Source organism: Myotis lucifugus, unplaced genomic scaffold, assembly GCF_000147115.1.
Source record: "Myotis lucifugus unplaced genomic scaffold, Myoluc2.0 scaffold_302, whole genome shotgun sequence".
NCBI classification, from domain to species: domain Eukaryota; kingdom Metazoa; phylum Chordata; class Mammalia; order Chiroptera; family Vespertilionidae; genus Myotis; species Myotis lucifugus.
The window spans coordinates 608,385-618,508 of record NW_005871350.1 but is presented as its reverse complement, the minus strand read 5'-3'; the positions used below and the strand labels follow the sequence as shown (position 1 = coordinate 618,508).

General features: G+C 53.2%; 1 long non-coding RNA gene across 1 annotated transcript; it reads left to right on the top strand.

Annotated features, from left to right (window-relative positions):
• Positions 1 to 4,766: 4,766 nt before the first annotated feature.
• Positions 4,767 to 7,235, top strand: LOC106699078. Its single transcript, XR_001350516.2, has 2 exons — positions 4,767 to 4,856; positions 6,778 to 7,235. It is a non-coding gene; the product is annotated as an uncharacterized LOC106699078 (long non-coding RNA).
• Positions 7,236 to 10,124: the final 2,889 nt, after the last annotated feature.

The following is a 10,124-nucleotide window of genomic DNA, read 5'->3' as shown; positions in this document are numbered from 1 at the left end:
GCCAGTGCTCACCTGGACACTGTCATTTCTCCTGTGAGTGACCCCAATTTGCATTTTTGTGCAGTGCATAAGGGGCTCAGGGGAGACTGGAGGCTCAACCTGCCGCCCAGGCTCTAGGTGAGAGCTCAGCCTGGGCTCCGGAGTTGACTGAGGCCCCCCCAAGAGCCCCTCTCATTACTGCTGGACAGAGACTCCAGTTTGTCTCCTCAGGCTGGGGAGCAGGCTGTCACTTCCCCTCAGGCATCGCCCTTCCCATGACATGGCTTCGGAACATTCACCACTGGCTCCGCCTCCTCCTGTTGGTGCCTCTGAAGGGACACATGGGCCTGGCCCTGGTCACCTGCTCATCTCTGGTTCTGGGTCACGGGGCTGAGTGGGTGCCTCGTGGAGATGGATGGGGCTGTAGGGGGTAAGGGGTCATGTCCTGTCCCACTCCTGACCGGGATCAGATGCTGCCTTCCTGGGTCTGACTGAACCCACATTCTCAAAGGTGGCATTGGACATCCCCAGAAGCCTTGGGGTCCAGAAGCAGAAACCAGAGGGCAACCCTGGCTGCCAGACCCAAGGGTTTGGACTTGAAGAGGCCTCTCAAGGGGTCTCCTTGCCAACAGGGGGGCATTGCAACCCCAGACTCAGAGCTGGACACACCCTCAGTTACCCAGAATCAGAACCCCTGTCCCAGGGCAAGTTTCTGACTCAGCAGGTTCAGGGAACTGAGTTTCTAACAGGTCCTGTGCTGGGCATGCTGTCAAGTCAGGGTCACCCTGGGAGGACCCAGCTCTCACCCAGCCACCTGGTGTGTCAGATGGGGAAACCAAAGCACAAAAGGTTCCCTAGCTGCAGGCAAAGTCAACCAGCCAGGGGACAGGCAGGGGCCACCACACGGGTTCCCCCTTGATGACGGTTCCATGATGGAAATGGGCCACATGAGTGTAGTGATGGCTGGTGGGTTTTGTTTACTAATATGATGTACACCATACTGATTGACTGGACTACATGTCCATGTCCTCCAAATCCACATGTTGAAGCTCTGACCCCCAATGTGATGTTAGGAGATAGGATCACTGTCCTTAGAGAAGAGGAACTCCTTCTCTCTGCCAGATGAGGACATAGTGAGAAGGCAGCTATCTGTTGGCCAGTGTCTTCCTCTGAGCCATGGCCTCCCGGTACAGAGGGTCCTGGGAACCACCTCCATAGTTTGTGCAGATTGAAGGGAGTCACATAGTGAGCCGGGCTGAGGTGACAGTGACAGGGCAGGTGGGCCAAGTAAGGGGTTGGGCAGTGGCTAACTGCAGGCAGAGGCCCAAGCAATGCCAGGGGTTTGGAAGGAAGCAATAACCACCCTCTGAGAGAGAAGGGCACCGGGCTGCGGGGAGAGGTGGTGCTGGCTGAGGTGAGGAGCTGGAAGAGCTATCTAAAGATCTTGGTGACTGGCTGGTGAAAGCAGCAGGCCTATCAGCCCATGAGGTTCTGTCTCAAGGTCGGAGAGAGAAGTGCCCTGTGAGCGAGGAGGAGGCAGGGTACACCAGTCTGTACTGTGTAACAGGTGACCAGACTCAGTGCTTCAGGCGGCACCCATTCATTAGTTCAGGTCAGAAGCTGGGTAGTTTGTCTGGGTTTCTTGCTCAGGGTCTCATGATGCCAAAATCAAAGTGGCCAGTCTGGGAAGAACATGCTCCCAACCTCATCTAGCCGTCAAACTCAGGCCCTTGTGGTGAGGGGACCCAGTCTCCATGTACTGGCAGCTGTCGGTCTGGTGGTTTGTAGCTCCTCGGGCAGTGATGGTGAACCTTTTGGTTTTTTTTTTTTTTTTTTTTTTTTTAAATATATTTTATTGATTTTTTCACAGAGAGGAAGGGAGAGAGACAGAGAGTTAGAAACATCGATGAGAGAGAAACATCGATCAGCTGCCTCCTGCACATCCCCCACAGGGGACGTGCCCGCAACCCAGGTACATGCCCTTGACCGGAATCGAACCTGGGACCCTTCAGTCCACAGGCCGACGCTCTATCCACTGAGCCAAACTCGGGCAGTGATGGCGAACCTTTTGAGCTGGGCGTGTCAGCATTTTGAAAAACCCTAACTTAACTCTGGTGCCGTGTCACATATAGAAATTTTTTGATATTTGCAGCCATAGTAAAACAAAGACTTATATTTTTGATATTTATTTTATATATTTAAAAGCCATTTAACAAAGAAAAATCAACCAAAAAAATGAGTTCGCGTGTCATAGGTTCGCCATCACTGTCCTAGGGGCCACTTTCTGGCCCCTCCATCTCGGAGCCTCAGCAGCTCCAGAGGGCGCTGACTTCACCCCCAGCTGGCGGTTGTGCTGTGAAAACAACTCGTGGTGGGCCCTGATTGACATCCACTCTCCACCACAGGTCCTGCCGATACAGCTATTGTGATCTGCTGTCTATCACAGTCGGGGCAGCAGGGTGGGGGCTCTTGGGGCCACAGTAGAGTCTGGGCTCAGTGGGTGGTGAGGCAGGGGGAGCCACGCCCTGCCTTCCCACAGCACGCAACCCCCCACAAACACTCGGAGTAGCCTCAGTGCCAGCCCCTGGGACAGGAGATGGCATCTCTATTTGCACCCACCACGGACCGCAGTTGGGCTCACCTTCAACTATGAACACGGTGGCAAACTGCAGCACTGTTGGCAGTTTCTGAGCCAAATTCACCAGGAGAAAGCAGACACTTTCATCTCAGATGATGGTGGGGCCAGAGAGTACAGAATGCACTGGCACTCTCAGCCCAGGCGTCGGCTCAACAAAGAGACACGCTCGCTCCCGAATCACAGCCTTGTGCTGCGGCTGCAGTCAGTCTGCTGCTTCCTCATAACCGTGTCTTCTCTTGATTCAAGATGAATTCTACCACCCATTCCCACGCTGTGTCCACTTCCCCTCATGCTCACATCTTGTATAAGGGGCACGTTTGTCAGGTGGAGAGCCCGTCCTGTGCAGTGCCACTAGCCACACATGGCCGACGTCACCAGTCTCTGTGGATGTTTTTTTCCTGCCCCATCCCATTCTGTGCTGCCTCTAGTCCGTAGGAGAGGCCAGTACATGGTAGTCCCAGGAGACTGAGCCCCATCAGCCACTGCTGCAGGTGGAGGCTCTTCCCCACCTTCCCATCCAGCCCTCAGCCCAGCCCAGAGCCTCCCACTTCCGCTTGGAAGTGTGTGGGGGGAGGGAGTTATAGACTCTGGTTTCCAAGTATTGATTGCCTAGGGCAGTGGTCAGCAAACTCATTAGTCAACAGAGCCAAATATCAACAGTACAACGATTGAAATTTCTTTTGAGAGCCAAATTTTTTAAACTTAAACTATATAGGTAGGTACATCGTTATTAACTTAATTAGGGTACTCCTAAGGCTTAGGAAGAGCCACACTCAAGAGGCCAAAGAGCCACATGTGGCTCGAGAGCCGCAGTTTGCCGACCACGGGCCTAGGGACATCTACTTTCTCCTCGGTGAGAAATCTGGGTCCTGGGTGTGTGCAGTGTGGATGCTTTCCCAGCTTTATTGAGATTCAGGTGACACATGGCATTGTGTGAGGTTCAGGTGTACAGTGCAAAGATTTGATAATGTAGATGTTGTGAAATGATACGCTCACATAAGGTTAGTGAACGTATTTGGATTTTTTATATGATTTTTTAATGGTTCAATTTATCCTTTAAGACCTAGCCAACATTTGGTGGCCCAATTAGCCCTCTTGGCCCTCTCCTGCCCTCCTCCTGCTCAACATCCCCTGCCCTTGTAGAAAGGGACATTCCCAACCCCCCCCCCCCCCCCCGCTCTATCCTCTGCTCTCAGGCTTCCTCAGACAGGGTCTGCATCGCCCAGACCCCCTTAGTCACCTGGTTCTTGAGCAGAAAAACCTTCCTGGAAGTAATTCAAGAAATTAAAGGGGTGGGAGAGGGATCCTGCTGGGGTTGGTGGAGGCTGGAGCAGCTGGAGCGGCATCTGGGCTGGCGGCCATTGGCATCCTGGCCTCACTCAGGGAGGTGACGAGCCCTGGCCTGCCCAGAGGAGAGCCCGGAGGAGGCAGGTGGGAGCTGATTTAGCACCCCCAGAAATGAACTGGGGAGAGGCTATTAACTTGAGAGACCCTCTCTGCTTCCCCTAGAGCAGAGTCCTGGGGTGTGAAGGAAGCAGGGTGGGTCCAATCTTTCTGCCCTGGCCTTGGCTTGCAGGCAAGAAGGAAGATGGGAAGGGCCGAGGTGGTGCAGGCTCTGTGGGAGGTGTGGGAGCTGTGGGGTTCTGGGGTGAGTGCCTTGCCCCTCCTGTACCCCCACACAGAATACATCCTGGCCTCACATCTGGCAGGGGCCAGCACCTTGAGACTGGCAAAGACAGAGGGATGGAGTCATCTTGTCTTTCTGTCTGAGACTCTAAGTCAACATCGACATGAATTTTCCTTCTAGTGAGAGATGGGCTCCCCGACAGGAGGCCTGTGGAAGCTGCTGAAGAAGCCAGAGCCACCGTGGCTCCTCTCCCCACCTGGCTTCCTGATGGACAATCAGCCAGCCACACGGTTCCCGGGGCCTCTACACCTGCATCTCGCCATCACTGCAGAGGGTGTCACCCCCACCCCTGGTGCTGTGGTTTCAGGTCAATCCCACTAGTGCCCAGTGAGGGTGGGCATGCAGCCTGGTGGATGTGCCACAAAGAGGATTCTGGTCCCTAGTCCTTGGTGTGGAGCCCCCAGCACCTGCTTCTTACCAGGTGGGGTCAGAAGTGGGGACACCAAGCTTCAGAAACAGACGCAAACCTCAGTCTGGAGCAGGAAGAGCCATTCACACACAGAGTCTACACAGGCTGCGGAGTCCCTGGGGCCGGGACAAGGCATCTGGTGGGTGAGTGTCATAAAAACTGACTGAGTGGACTGGACAGGAAGTGGAGGTTGCGAGGAGAACCAGGGCTCTGGGCACTGCACATTCTCTTTATGGTTCTCTGTTTCCAAGTGGCCAAGAGAGGCAGGGGGTGTGCAGGTTAGCTACAGACTGTCTCCCACCACTGCCTCCTCTTGTCCACCCATCCCTGCCCTGTCCTGGAGCCAGGCCAGGCCCACTTCTCAGCCTGGAGGCCTTACCCTAACCAACTGATTGCTTCCGAGGGCAGAGACAGCTGACCTCAGTGCATCCTGCCATCTGTCCACTTGATCCTTGCTTATCCATCAGGAAGCCAAGTACCAGGTTGACACAGGGGTCTCAGAGGAATAGTGGAGACAGCCCATCCATGCAGGGCAAGGGTGTAGGAGAGCCAGGAGCAGGTTACAGGATGCTTCCAAGAGAAGACCAAACAGTAAAGTGAGAGCAGAGGGCTGGCCTTTCTGGAAACTTTGGGGTCCTGGGACTATGAGGCAGTTGAGAGTCAGGCCCAGCCCAGTGCTCGACATTCACTGGGGCTCACAACGAGTGAATGAATGAGCCAGCCCCGCCGTTGCACACCACACCAGGGAAATGGATTCAGATGGAGATGAGGGGAGGCCTGTGGTGTCTGGCACGAAGTCATGGCTGGTCTGTGGCTTTCGAGCAAATAATGGGCAGGATGGGGAGTGCCCTGTAATATCAGGGCGGGGACAAGCAAGGGACTAGAAGTCTGGTTTGGAAGTGCCAGACCACTCCCAGGTTCAGGGACACGGGGACCCGCACCGATGGGAAGGAAGCTCGGCTTCATTAGGACATCTGACTGCAGGGTGGGTTGGCACTCTTGAAGAAGACAGGTTTGACCCCTGAGAAATGCACATGATCTGGAGGAAGGGAGAGTGCCCAGGAATGGTGGGAACACACAGGCTGTTGAGGGGTTTGGGCAGGAGGGCATGGGATGAGAGGATGTCATACATGTGAAACCCTGCATTCAGGACTTCCAAGGAGAAGTTGCCCTTTCTCCAGCCTCCATCTGCAGCTGGTGAAGTAAATAAGATGGAATTGTATACATGCTGCCCGCCGAGGGGCAAGGAGCAGGGGTCTGCAGGGGAGAGAGGGTGTTCTGTGTGGCAGTCTGGATGAGTGGGAGAAAGCTCTGTGCAGGAAACAAAGGGAGTGTGTAGGGAGGCTGGTGTGGCCGGAGTGCAGGGCCCATGGTGTGAGAGGAAGGAGCTGGAGAAATCCAGACCCTAGCAGGACTGGGCAATGAGGAAATGTTCTCTGAGCCAATCAGGTGGCAGGCACTCAGGAGCTCAAGGGCACGGGCTTTGTGCCTCAGGCAAGGAGAAGGCTTTGAAGATTTTGGAGACTGGAGTGGGAAACATGATAGGGTCCGCTTCCTACTTCAGAGAGCAGGTTTGTTTCTGTCCTCGATTGCTCTCATCAGAGCTAGATGGAACTGAGTTACTTAGAGTAGGACTCACCAAATACAAGTATCATAATGTGGGTATGAGGGACACAGAAGCCTTGTCCCATCTTCTCGGGGCTCAGCCCTCCAGGGGAGAGGAGGTACTGAATAAGAAGAAGCCCTAGGAGTTCTGGCTGAGGCGTTAATAAAGCTGCCATTTCCTCAGTCGCACCAAACAAGGAAGGAGAAACAGGCCTTCCCACCTGGAGCCCCGCTAGCAAGCTCCCAGATAAGCAAGTACCCAGGGGCTGCTCTGGACCTGGGCCTGGGACACCCTGCACCACACGGTCCAGAATAAGGAGGGACTGGGCTCCCTGAGGAGAAAGAGGACAGAGCATGCACAGCCCATGGCCTGAGTGAGCATGGGTACCTCTATGCTAAGAGACAGCCGATCTTTGATGATGACGGTGCATTCAGAAGCCATGGTTGTTGGTCCCCTAGAATCTCCCACCCAGCAGTGCTCCTGGATCTGGGGCCTCCCCCACCAACCTGAAGATCTCCACAGCCCTTTCCCAGAGACCCTGCAGACCCTCAGTGATATCGGCAGCTGATGGAAGAGAAGATTGCACAGCCTGGCACCATTCACAAGCATGAAGGAGGTACTGAGATGCAGAGCTCTGCCTATAAGGCCACCAACCACCGCAGAGATGAACACATCCATGAGCAGCAGGACCATAGGGCACCCGCTGCAGAGATGGGCGTATCCACAGGTGGCAGGACAGTGGGCACCCACTACTGAAATGGATGCGTACACAGATGGCAGGACCACAGGAACCACTGTGGAGATGGACATGTTCATGGCGGCAGGATGGTGGAGTACCCGCTATGGAAACGATAAGTCCACAGGTAGCAGGACTGTGTATCACCTGCCAGATTAAATAAACTCTCACTCCTCCTGCCAAGAGGACCTGGTCATTTTTTTAAACCAAGGTACAATTATGTACAGTAAAATGAAAATGATTCGATCAGTCTGACACACAAACACATGTGTAGTCAACTCCCCCATCAACACAGAGCACTCTGTCACCCTCGTCCCCTGTGGTCCAGTGGAACTCTCCACAGGCTCTGAAATGTCCCATAGGTAACCCTCCACCATGGTAGCCTTGGGCCACATGTGGCTGGGTGACTGAGAAACAAAGTTTTCTCTCTTTTTATGTCATTTTACGTCATTAAAAGTCAGGTGCCTGTGGGTAGAGGGGACCATTCTGCAGCCTGAGAAACCTTCTCTTTGCCCCAGTCAGGCCCGTCCCGCGCGCCCCCCCCCCCCCCCCCGGTGTGCATGTGGAAATCACCTCTGGTTTTTGTTGCCATCCATGTGTGGTCAGCTTTTGTCTTAGAGAAATGGAACTCAGGCCTCTGTCAGGCCTCTCTGCTGCTCTCACTCCTCTGTCTCCCAGCGGATTCCCCTGCAGAAGCTCTGTCTTGTATCCACACCTCCCTGCTGCACTCGCAGTGCTTCCTGTCTGCGTGCACGCTCACAGCCCTGTGAATATTCTTGAGCACATCTTCCTTGGGACATACGTTTTTACTTCTGTGGGGCTGGCCCGGGGGTGGGGGGCGGGGGGGAGCTGTGGTTCAGCCACTGCTGTGCCCACCTTACCCTCACTCCTGCCCCAGACCAGCAGCCCCTCCTCTGGGCAGCAAGTGGCCTCCATCCCTCCTTGATTTACTCCCCACCACTCCACAGGCACATCTTGAGGTTTCGTGCTAAATCTCAGGCACTGCGTAAGGACAAGCTACCTCCAGGGTGGAAGCACATCTCACCCTGGAATGCACAAGTGCCCCAAAGAAAAGGACGTTCATACTCCCTCCGGAGCAGACCCAGCTTCTGCTCCTGTTTCAAAGGCTGCCAGGGCAGCCCTCCCACTCACCCGGCCTCTTTGCCCTTCTCCCCCAGGTCCCTGGCTGTCGGGCCCCAGTACTCGTCCCTGGGCACACAGCCCATCCTTTGTGCCAGCATCCCAGGCCTAGTACCCAAACAGCTGCGCTTCTGTCGGAACTACGTGGAGATCATGCCCAGCGTGGCAGAGGGCGTCAGGATCAGCATCGAGGAGTGCCAGCACCAGTTCCGCGGCCGCAGGTGGAACTGCACCACCATCAACAACAGCCTGGCCATCTTTGGCCCTGTGCTGGACAAAGGTATGCCTTCCAGGTGGAGGTGGCAGCCTGTTGGTGCAGCAGGCCCAAGCCAGCTGCCCTGCTCTGCCCTCGTGTCTCACCTGCCCCTGGTCATGGGAGCAGCACCTCCAACAGGTGGGCAGTGCTGCACACACCTGGTGATATCGGCATCTCTGATGTGGTTTCTTCCCATGATCCCTGGCTCTGAGGGGGCTCCTGGAGCTCAGGAAGGACACAGGATCACACAGATTTCTCTGACTTCCCTTCCCCGAAAGGAAATTGCACTTAAGGCAGGTCTTAGAGAGAAAATACAATTAAAAAAAAATTTTTTTTAAATTTAAAAAAAGACAGGAAGGGAGAGAAGTGGGGGCCAAGAGGCACACGAGGGAAGCTATGCAGGGCCCTGGGGGCCAGCGGTTATTGGGGAAGGAGAGGAGGATGAGGAGGGCTGCATGTTGGTTAACTTTTGGTGAAGAGCAAATTTTCTCAAAACGTCATGGTTTAAACCAGCGATTTTCAGCCAGTGTGCCACAGAATTTTTAAAACATGCATTACCTGACTATTTAGTTAGAGGCACTGACCTCTTTTTCCTTAGAATGTCAGATTTTAAAAAAAATGACAACAGGGAACACAATAGCCATCCAGTGTAAATGAATCAAAATTATAACTATTTATATATATATTTTATGTGCTGCAGAATTTTAGTAATTAGTTTATGTGTGTCATGAGATGAAAAAGGTTGAAAATCTCAGGTTTGGACAATGATGTGTCATACGTCCCAACAAATCAGAGTGCAGCACACCCAGATTGGTCTATGCCCTCCGCCAGTCCCTGTTCTCTCTCACATCTGGCCATCAGTGGGCCTCTGCATGTGGCCTGGGCTCCATCACTATATGGGAGCTGGGCCACATGGGCAAGTGAGAAGGGAAGGAAGTGGAGAGTGGGAGAGAGGGACTCCTTTCATTCACTTAGCGGAATGTTTTCAAGATTTATCCGCACTGTAACATGTTACAGTACTTCATTCCTTTTATTACTGAATAATATCCCACTATATGGATATACCACATCTTATTATCCATTCATCGTTGATGGACATTGGGTTTTTTCAACCCTTGGCCATTGTAAATAGTGCTGCTATGAACATTTTAGTACAACCGTTTTCAAAGCCTTTGGAGTGGATGAGTAGAATTGCTTGGTCTCAGGATAATTCTGTTTAAGTTTTTTTGTTGTTTCTTTTTTAAGAGTATTTTTTTAGTATTTCAAGAAAAAAGATTTTAATTATAATAATATTACATGCAATAAACATTAATATTTCAAGAAAAAAGATTTTAAGTATAATAATATTACATGCAATAAACATTAATATTTCAAGAACAATGATTTTAAATATAATAATACTAGAGGCCTGGTGCACGAAATTCATGCACCAGTGGAGGGGGGGTCCCCTCAGCCCGGCCTGCACCCTCTCGCAATCCAGGACCCCTCAGGAGATGTCCGACTGCCGCTTCAAGCCTGATCCTGCAGGCAGTTGGACATCCCTCTCGAAATCCAGGACCACTGGCTTCTAACTGCCTCTGTCTGCCTGATCGCCCCTAACCACTTTGCCTGCCTGCCTGATTGCCCCTAACCACTCGCCTGCCTGCCTGCCTAATTGCCCCTAACTGCTCACC